Below are 11,643 nucleotides of genomic sequence, written 5' to 3'. Positions count from 1 at the left end.
ATAACAGGTGCAAGTGAATCGTGATTTTGTTAACACTGTCCAATATGGCGATTCCAGGGTTATCGGAGACGTTTTTGAATGATAATTGGTGATTTCATAAAAGACAGATACCCGTGATCATTAATATTTTTGAAATTCATTTCTCCGAGTAAATATTCGAAATTTAAATATCAAAACATGCTGTAAATAACGCCGTGAATGGTGATTTAGTAATGTGTAAAAAATGACGACATTTAAGATGTACCCAAGTTTCAGAAGTAATTTACAGTACTTTTGATTGGCCTAAAATGTCCGTGGATGATATCACAGAACAGGAATTTCCTACCTTATTCAAAACTGTGAAGTGTATCTGTGTGGATGATGTATTTTGAATTTTATTCGACTTCAAAGTGAGGTTTGTAGAGGAGGGACACATATAATAATCAGAATACCAGTGTCGTCTTTCTCAGACGTTATCAAAGACTTAAAACCAGCCATGACGTCGAAAAGAATGGTGTTATTATTTTGTTATTTCATTACATTTTATGATGAGGCTTGTGCTCCAGTAATAATGGTGCAGCGTAAGTCAAATTACACCTACACATTTAGGAGAATGTTGGAATCTAAAGACGAAGTTATAGGTTAGATGGGGCCACTCATGTCTCTGTTATCTCTTTTTTATGAAGTACGATTTCATTATTTCTGATTTGTGTTTATAACTAAACGTGTATAGTTTCAATATCGATATTTGTGTTGGAATAGTTTGGTTCCTCGTGAACAAAACACCACGAAAAAATATTGTTCTTACCCACAGCTAAATCTCACCAAGTGACCTGAGTTACACTTAACTAGTGCTAAGCATAGCGGAGTTATACCCCCTTTTCTTTGAACGTCTGTCACCACTCTGTGACCGTTTGACGTCATGGAGAAAAATCAGTTTTCGTCATTTAAGGCATGCTATTTTTGGCATTGAATATTTGATGTGTAGTTATGTCGTTCAGACATTAGGCAGTATTTTGTTCGCTCACAGTTTCCGTAAAGCTTCTAAATAAATAAACATCGTCGCACAGTACTTTTATCGCTGAACGATAAAAAAGCGGAGAAATTTACAGTTTTCAACGCAGAATAAATTCTCCGACAACACTTAGAAGTGTCTTTTTTTAAAACCAGTTTAACATTTGCAGTTACATTTGCACCATCAAATGGGAAAAATTATATTCTCCACCTCTGCGTAATTTTATAGCCCGAGGTAGATCCAGTGCCGCGTGAGCGCAATTCTCGCACAACCTTCACTTTTTCGATCTTAGGAATCCAGAAGGCATCCAGAAAGTTAAAAGGCGATCTCTTTGATGGTTGTATCATAAGTGAAGCGGGTTGAGTCCAATGCTTTTTAGTATTTTGTAAATTTAAATTTACGAAATAATGATACTAGCCTTTAAACAAAGTATGACGCTTTTTACACACTTCGCAAGCGCACATTAAGTGGACATCCTCAAAAGAACGTGATTTGGTTTGGTTTGGTGTTTAACGCCGCACTCAGCAATATTCCAGCTATATGACGGCGGTCTGTAAATAATCGAGTCTAACCCAACAATCCAGTGATTAATATCATGAGCATCGATCCACGCAATTGGGATCGATGACATGCATCAACCAAGTCAGGGAGCCTGACCACCCGATCCCGTTAGTCGCCTTTTACGACAAGCATAGTCACCTTTTACGGCAAGCATGGGTTGCTGAAGACCTATTCTACTCCCGGAATCTTCACGGGTCCTAACGAATGTGAAACAAGCCCGGGCAAAGTTTAGTTCTGAACTGCGCACCACATCGCATGTTGACAAAAAAGACGTGACGTCACACTTCATTACACTCTCCAAGTCAATCTCCATAGTGTTTCTCCCAAACCTGTATTTCCACTTGAAAAATGTAGCATCCGCAACTATTCAATGTGTAATCTATAATTTGTTGTATAAATTACTATTTCGAAGTGCCTACCAACAATAACAGAGAGAAAATATAAGCGTTCACGGTGATGCCGTCAAATCAGCTGGTCCAATCAGAGGATTACTATGATTTGAAACCTCTGATTGACAAATCAGAATCAATTATTCTTAAAATACATGGTGAATTGAACTAACTCGAAGTTCTGTTCGCAACTTTACCGCGAAAGAAATGACAATCCTTTACGTTTTAATGAGTTATCATGACAACAGACTGACAATCGCTGACATTCTAAATTATGATATCGCCACAAACACAGTACTCTTTAGTTACTTGTTTCCTTTTGATCATGCAATGGTAACACTTGAATTGCTATATTTACAGCTCGGTGAATAGAACTCAAAGTATCATTCCTCCAATCTCAAATGACTTCAAAGTTCGAAAATAAAATAGAAAAGAGCATTATTAATAGGAATAAACATGGCAAGTATATCCACTTTCACATCTTATATTATTCGTGTTGGAGGAAATCTATAGTGACAATATATCGAGTTTGAGGCAATAAATATGATAACTAACTACTTATACTGCATATTAATTTTGGCAAATGGAACACATACTTGTATGCCAGATAGGATTCATATGGTTTCCGAACGAAAGAGCACTGAAATTGCTGGTAAACCATCTGTGTCAGCCTTATCAGCATTAATCTAAATATATATGTTCCAGGGAAAGTCCATATCACTAAATACTCAACGTGAAATTGCAGCTGTGCCACTAACAGTGTACACTTGCTTATTTATTCTGGCGTCCCATACTGAGTTACATTAGATGAGCTGTTTGTGTATAAGGGTCACAAACTTTCTCGTACAACAAACATCAGTCCGACTCAGCAGTAAATTTGTCGGACAAAAGCAGACCTCTTAGCACCGTTCTGAAGGCGCCGCGATTCGCTGTGCAGAGTTTGCCCCCTTGGACATGCCAGAAACCTATGATTGTGGGTTCGAATCCCGGTTCGCCCCAATTATGTTTCTAGGTTTGTCAGCACCATACCCGTGCTCGTATACCCGGGTTTCACCGAAGTGGTAAACGTCTGAGACCTGCATCACTTTGGGCTTTCCTCCCACATGAAGCTGACACGCCGCGATTTAACTGGAATACTGTTAAAAGCGGCGTTAAACCCAACTCACTCACTCTGAATATATCGTAGAAAAGCATGCCCGAGTATACATTTTTTTTTAAATGTGAGACTACAGCGGCTGGAGTGGCTGGGATACTGCTCGAGATTAAGAGAATGTTGACTTATGGAAAGCTGAAGCCATCCATCCTTCTTGTCACACAGGCTGTTGGATACTTTACTGTTACTCTGAATCTTTATGCATAGGTCTACTCAGACGGCTTCACTGGTCTCTTTTTTGTAGTACAGGTGGGTTAACATGTGGAAGGAAATTGGCTATTTGACCATTATTGAACGATATAAGATCATCGATATACCGGAAGCTTAAGTTAAATGTCTTAGCGAATGGGCGATCTTTTTGTTCCAAGGGGCAATAACTCTCCTTTTGAATTGATATATGGGACAGTCCAATCTATCACTCCGGGTCTGGTTCCCAGCTCAATGTGCGCTACGACAGCTTGTGCCATGTAAATACAGAGCCAAGCTCAAACGTCACCCGGTTGCACCTTCATTCAAAAATGGTCGTTCACTAATGAATATCTTTACCTTGCACATGTATTGTAGTGATTGTTATGTTTCTAGGTTTGTCAGCACCATACCCGTGCTCGTGGGTTTCACCAAAGTGGTAAACGTCTGAGACCTGCATCACTTCAGGTTTTCCTCCCACATTAAGCTGACACGCCGTGATATAACTGGAATACTGTTCAAAGCGGCGTTAAACCCAACTCACTCACTCACTATTGTAGTGATTGTTAGTTTAGAATAACAGCATTTGTTCAATCCTCACCTAAAATACGAACTGACTCGATGAAAGATAACCAAAACAGCGAGGCATTCTGTCAGTGTTGGGTAATATCGCATCCATGAAATAATGCAAACCCACTTATTTATCAGCCTTTGCGTTATAACCCACGACAAACCCTTTACTTTTGCAGCAAAAACTGTTCATTCTACGATGTAATAAAATCGGAAACACGTCTACATCTGCAGCACACTTGCTTCCATTGACATGCCTTTACCACGGATCTTTAATCACTTTCTTCCGTGCCTTTACTGGTAATTGACGAAGAAATAACGTGCAGAATATAATAAAATGTTACCCTTTTATCAACATTATCTCTTGCATCTGATGTCATAATCTGACAACAGCTTTTAAGAACAATACCAAATGAAAAGCTAATATGCATCTTTCAACCAAGCAGTTACTCAATTGCAATGTACATTCTTGTCATCATAGTTTGGAATTAGAGAATGACCCAACTTAGTCTATCCCTGAGTGTTATGAGTCATCACATTCTTATACAATGCTCTTAAATAGATCTGATGTTTATATCCAAAAACCAATAACGAACCATACTGACTGCCCCCAGAAAATGGTGTATGGTATATAAATACATGTAAATGCTAGTACACGTGTAATAGTAGTACACACATTTCGAGTACTACACCATGCACCTCGTCGGTGCAATGAAATGTATGCATATTGCCTAATCAGAGATAATACGACACAAAAAGGGTACGTACACACTGAAGGGCAACAATTTGACAAGTACCAATTATAAAACGTCAACAAAGCGACCTGGATTGAACAATCATCTGATCCCTACGCCTCGAGTCGAACGGTTATGAAGTGGTTTACTATTACAATATTAGCTGTCGTGGTCATTCCTGACGCATCGTTGAATCACGGAACATAAATGTCATGCCATGACAAAATATATATCGTTGTTCAGGCAAAATATATACTGTCCATACACCAGCATGAAGGTTACCGATAAAGGTGAAGGATATACTAGTTAACTCTCTGTAGATGTGATATTAACACGCGTACGTACCGCTCTTATCGTGCATACCACATCCACCGTTCCGTTCTTCAACACGTTCCAATAATTGAACAATTTGAATGCAATGGTGTTGGTAAAGGAAAATGAAAAATATGGTGGTTGTTTAAGTTTAAAACATCAATTCCCTTGTTTCAAATTCAGGAACATGCGGTCTTTTCCTGATTAAATTGAGTATTTTTTTCTGATTTAGCCAAATGTCTCAAAGCAATACCAAGAACCACAATCTATAGTCGACAGTGTGCGTCTTTTACTGTTTACTCATCCGTCAGCAACTCTCCCGAAGTCGTTTGATTTCTTTCAGCGAGACAGACTACTGTATTATTCTAACTTTGTGCAGCCCAGTTGTTCCTGAAGGAAATGATTTCATTACATTCTCATGGAATAATGTACACAGACAAACGCACACACACACGCAAACAAGTTAAACCTTTAGAACTCGCTCTATGGAGCTTAAAAGAGGGGATCCTTTCAATGTTTGATTGATGAAAAAAACCTTATGATTCAAGAATACGTATCAAATGACAAACAAATGATGAGGAGTGTGTTCGATTTTTCTTGTCGGATGATAAAACTCTTGTATAAAGGATCAGACAGACGTTCTACAATGTTCTAATCAAAGTACAATTAAAGAAACTTCTATAACAAGGAACATTTTTAATATGTGCAAAACATTAAAATGCATAAAACATCTTACTGTCACACTCAATCATCATTTTGTATTCCAAAACACTGACACTGAATCATATTACTACATATATATATATACTGGTTTTTACTTTCAAGAGAGTGTGAGTGAGTGAGTTAAGATTTAACGTCACATCGGCAGTATTTCAGCCATATCGTGACGAAACAAAATTTGACTTTAATATATAGTTAACAGTATAAAATGCTGCCGACGAAGGGCAGTATAAAAAACTAGCATATCACAGATTTTCGTAAAACTAGTTTGAGAATATGTTAAAATAGATAACTAATTTAATCATTGGACAACACATTATAAAAACGGGATATAGATCGCCACCAACTGAAGGTTGATCACCGCGCTGGGGACCATGGGGACTTACAGTACTTTTGCTACCTGCATGGACCTCAGTCGGATTTACATCATCCCTCCAGTTGACTTTCAAGAGAAAACTATTCAGGATGCTTCATAGTCGTTACAAGAATTTTTATTATTTGCGCCTTTTTGAGAATGATTTTTATCAATATTCATGCTTAACCCTGACATCAATTATCGAATACACAATTTATGTTCACCGCAAGCATGTTGTATTCAAAGTACATTTCTGCTTACTTTTTTGCATTGAATATCAATAATTCTCTATTTGTGCCATGTTGTTTTCAGACATCTACAAAACAAAATACAAGATCAAATAAGATATAAGACTTCGCAAGATACACACTTCCATTTGCATTGTGCTCTGTCATCTTCCAAGTCTTTCTGTGAATAATGATGATATACAAGTACCACAAACATCAAATATTGCGCCTTTGATAATTTCATTTGAATCTTTGTGTAGAAATCAATAAATTTCATAAAACTGAAACCAACAACCAACCTACTTGGGTTGTCATTCAAGACATTGTGATGTCGTATAGGTCACAGTCGGTTTACACACGAATATCTGCTTAAAACAGACGGGGAAGAAACCCCAAAGTGTATTCCTTGTGATGAATGGTTCACCATCAAGCAGACATTGCTTGATTGTGTGGACTTTGATAATGTGAATGTGTTGCAATTGCAAACAGTAAATCTGAAAGATATCTTTTCCTGTACAAGGAAATCTTATTCACAGCTACTTGCAAGAAATCAGTCTGAATATGAATGTGTGAATAATTAATTGCTTGTTTTTAAATATGGTGTGATGCTTTTATCAACAAATATTACAGAAGGCTGTGGCCAGGAGGTTAAAGATCCGTAAAATGATTGTCCTCTTGTGTGACACATAATTCATATCATAATCGATGTAACTATCATCAATTAGTGTTGTTTCAAGCCACCTCGCTGCTGAGCATTTTTTTATTATTGGCTGGTACTGTGAACAACCACGAGTGGCTAAAGTGATTATGTAAATCCTGCTGGGGTGTCGTGCAGGAAGCTCCATAATCCCCAGCCAGGTGGCACATAGCCCGTGTTTTAAACTGTATTAAATAACATTATGCCCACTATGTTTCATATTGTTTATATAAATATAACTTTGTATTGGTGACTAAATTGTTTATATATTAACTTGTTCTCGTCATTATATGGCTGACATAATGCCGATGCGACGTGAAATTTGGACTCAATCACTTTGTCAAATAATGTATATAAATGCACATCACATATGCTTGTTTTGTTTGTTTGTTGCCGCACTCAGCAATATTCAAGTTATATGACGGCGATCTGTAAATAATTGAGTCTGGAACAGACAATCCAGTGATTGACATCATGGGCACTCATCCACGCAATTGGGATACGATGACATGCATCAAACACGTCAGCGAGCCTGACCACCCGATCCCGTTAGTTGCTGAAGAGCCCCTGGCCAGTTTACAGATGTGGCAGATGTCCCATAAGTCAGACAATCGAGTAAAGATTAATAAGATCTGACATGCATCTATCAAGTCAGCGAGCCTGGCCACCCGAGTCGCCTTTTACGACCAGCATAGTCGCCTTTTACGGCAAGCATGGGTTGCTGAAGACCTATTCCATCCCGGATCTTCACGGGTCACATCACACATGCATGTGTCTTGTTTATGTAACGATGTCACGTGATATTTATATCCATATTCCTGGAAGCCCACCTTAAAATGAGGGAGACATTCCTGTTTCCCGACAGATATGCAAGTGTCAAATGTCAGGATACATGAGAATGCTCCCTCACGCAAACATGTTTGTATTCTATTACTCTTCGCAATTTCACTGACGCTTGATAAGCAAATAACCTGTTACAGCATGAATGTCATACTTCCAACTTCTATATATATTTTAGTTGTTGAAACATTTATTTAAACATAAACGACTATACGACATAGATATTACGCTGTTCTGTTCGAAGGGATAGAATTAAAAAGGGATATCCCAACATGGTCGTTGGCTAAATACAGTTTCATTGGAAATATGTTGAAAAGAAACTCACTCGCTACACATTACAACCACGACAGACAATCCTGGGTAGCACACGTCCCCAGAACCCTACATGTGGTCTAACTCGGTTCCCAAATGGGTGCCTTGTTAGAGAAATAGAGGATTAACCACTGTGTTCGGTTGTTACCGAAAAATCTACACACGAGTGATTAATCTGTCACGATTAGAACGAGGCTTTGCCGAGTTCTAATTGTGACAGATTAATCACGAGTGTGTAGATTTTTCGGTAACAACCGAACACAGTGGTTAATCCTTTTTCTCCCATAACAATATGCCATAAAAAGTCGAGCTCGTAGTTGAAGATTTCCCGTGTTTAGTAACCACTCGGGATTCCCCCCAGCCTCGTTTTCGAATATGCTCAGTAAGACAACTGTAACATAAACAGGTAAAAAGGTTCTAGCGAAGACAACTCACACGAAGTTTCCGTGACAGGCAAGCCACTTGTTAGCATTCGTGTTATGCTTTTTTTTTGTTAACTATTAAAAGCTGATGGGGGTAACGTTTTGAGAATTAGAAATGTGATTTGATATTTGTTAATGGTTTTGGATTTCTCGGCCCATAACTTTATTTGCATTCGTCTCGCCGTGACTATCATTTTCAATGCGCAACACTAAATAGGCCCACCTTTTTAGTGTATGTAAATACGTTATTCGTTTATTTCGTCGCTAGAAACAAATGTTATAAACCCAATTAAGAGGAAATTAAATATTGTCTTATATATTGTGAACTATTGTTAACGAAAAACAAGTGCCCAAAGGAACTGTCAGCAGGATTGATCAGGCAAGATTTTATAATATTTCCAACTCAGGCAACTGATCAGCTGATTACATCTTCTCAAATCCTTCAATGGATTGTAAATTTTTTGGACGAATTTACCTCTTTAAAACTAGTTTTACAGTAAATAATTTAATGTGTAAAATGATGAATATTTCATGTCATCTTTTTTACATTTTTTTTTGTTCCTGAACATTGTGAGCCCATGTGTTTTTATGATATAAAAAAACCCTATTCAGTTGACAGTTTTTCTTTTGAACATAATATTTAACATAATGACACCAAATGTTACTAAATGAGTTATCTAATTTCCCCATATTTGTGAATGACAAGAAGCAATGTGAATTTGACAAGCACAATAATTTTTTGTGTGTGAAACATAAATACATAGGATAGTATGTAAACAATAAATCATCATTTCAGTAGTTCTACAAATATTAGCATTTTAATACCCTTGTAATTTTACATTGTAATTTTACTGCAACAGTTACCTCCAAACTTTATTCTTTTGTTATTTTATCAGATTAGATTTAAGACTTACTGATAAGGTAGTTTAAAATTAACATGTTCTTAAACATTCTTTTTATCTTCATGAAAACAAGACATAATAATATATATGTATTTGAGTGACCTGTTCATATGTGATTTTTGGGGGGCAAAAAGTATTTAAATTAAAATTAGACATTCCTAATGCATTTCTAAAGAAGTGGGTTTTTTCAGTAATCATGGTATATAATAAATCTTTGGTTTAAAGAATATACTTGAGACAAACCTAATTCTACATGTCTTAATACTCAGCATTGTCTGTAAATTCTGAAAATAATTGACTGTGATATTGAGTTTCTACCTAAAACTTATAATAAGAAATTAATTTTGAGATTATTTCATCCTATCTAAAAAACACAATATATTTTAAGATGCATAAATGTACATCATTGTTGAAAAAAAAAGAATATTGCTTTTGAAAAAAATACCTAAAAAAGGTTGATTGGTGCCCACCATCTTGAACTTCATCATTTTGTCTGCTCCCTATAATAAATCAAAATAGTTAAGAAAAAATATAAATACATATATTACTTTCTGGAGTTTATTTAGATTTAGGTATGACTTAATATATTCAAGTTTTAACGGGGTAATGTTGTTTTTTTCATAATGAGTTTCTTAATTGTCCTGATCCCGGTTCGCCCCGATTATGTTTCTAGGTTTGTCAGCACCATACCCGTGCTCGTGGGTTTCACCGAAGTGGTAAACGTCTGAGACCTGCATCACTTCGGGCTTTCCTCCCACATTAAGCTGACACGCCGCGATATAACTGGAATACTGTTAAAAGCGGCGTTAAACCCAACTCACTCACTCACTCACTAATTGTCCTGAGATAGTATGTTTAAATAATTGAAGTCTTAATGTTTAAAAAATACCAAATAATTATAGGCCAAAATACATTAATTATATTGATCTTGGTAAACTCCACCTGTTGAAAGGGGAAACAACTGCTGTGGTTGCAAAACATCTTGGTCGTGAGATGTACGGTCCGTCCAGCAAAGATTGATCGTTTCCTGCATTAAAATTGAGTATTGCTCTAGATCCAAATTATCTGAGTGTTTATTTTCTTAAAATATGAAATTTAAGTCTCGATTAATTTAATAGATCTATGAAATATGTTTTTGATCGATCGGCTCTAGATCAAAACTTTTTTGGAACGTGACATTTCTTATGTGGTTGACAGTTGTTGTTTTTTAAAAATACCAAACAATATGGTTTGTTTCACTATTTCATCGGTATTTTTACATGAATTAATTAACTGTTTCATGAGCTTTGTTATTAGCCTTGAAAACGCCCAGTAAAGAATGTACCGGAGTTGCTCCCCTGGTCCCGTAATATCGATGCGGTATCTCGCTTCGGTTACCGTCTTCTCATTCTGCAACTGAATCTGGTACATTGGGAAGCCGAAATTCTGTGGTATATCTCCATATATCATACCCCTTCTTCCCCCACAAACTTTCCTTCGGTCATCAACTTTCGGCAATGGAAACATTGTCACTACGGTAATGTTTTGCCTGCTGGGGATTTCCTGTACTAGACGACCTCGGGTATCCCCGATCCGAAAATAGTGCCGTCAATTATTTTTAGCCAGCCAATCAAAACACGATGACACAACTCTCCACTCTCAGGCAGCCAATCAGATTAGGTGAAAACCACTGCGAATAAACCACTGCTGGCGATTGAAGATCAAGCCCTGTTATGGGAGAACAAGATATACAGGTCCGGGTTACCCCTAAAACGAGCCATAATAGATGATACCAGCTATAATAGATGAAATGAGCTACAATACCATAGATCATTCGATCTATTGCAAAGGTGAATCGATCAAAAATAGGGAGTGTGCCTTTAATGCGTACTTCCAAAGCGGTTGACAGGCATGAGTTCGACTGAAAAATGCAAATTCATATTATGCACAGACGAAAGCCCACGCACCTACATAATAGCGACTGCCAAGGTGTAATAAACGTCAAAATACACAAGCAATTCACTAAATACAAAAATAAACCCACAAAATGCTGGAATTTACGTTCCAAACTTACAGGAAGCACACATGGGTAGCCGACATGGCTTCAGACCACAATTAATTTCCTTCTTTGCTATCTACAGTGACATGACAGCCCATCATAATTATTATCAGTCGTAGGCCGTTCTCCTGTTGCATGCTGACTCACCTGCCACTTGACACCTAAAACGCAAAGTTTCGGCCAGCATCCACCAGCTTGCTTTCGCAGTAACCACTGTCAACAATGCTCACC

Source organism: Haliotis cracherodii, unplaced genomic scaffold (assembly GCF_022045235.1).
Source record: "Haliotis cracherodii isolate W230 unplaced genomic scaffold, xgHalCrac1.p SCAF_2, whole genome shotgun sequence".
Lineage (NCBI taxonomy): Eukaryota > Metazoa > Mollusca > Gastropoda > Lepetellida > Haliotidae > Haliotis > Haliotis cracherodii.
This window is presented reverse-complemented; position numbering follows the sequence as displayed.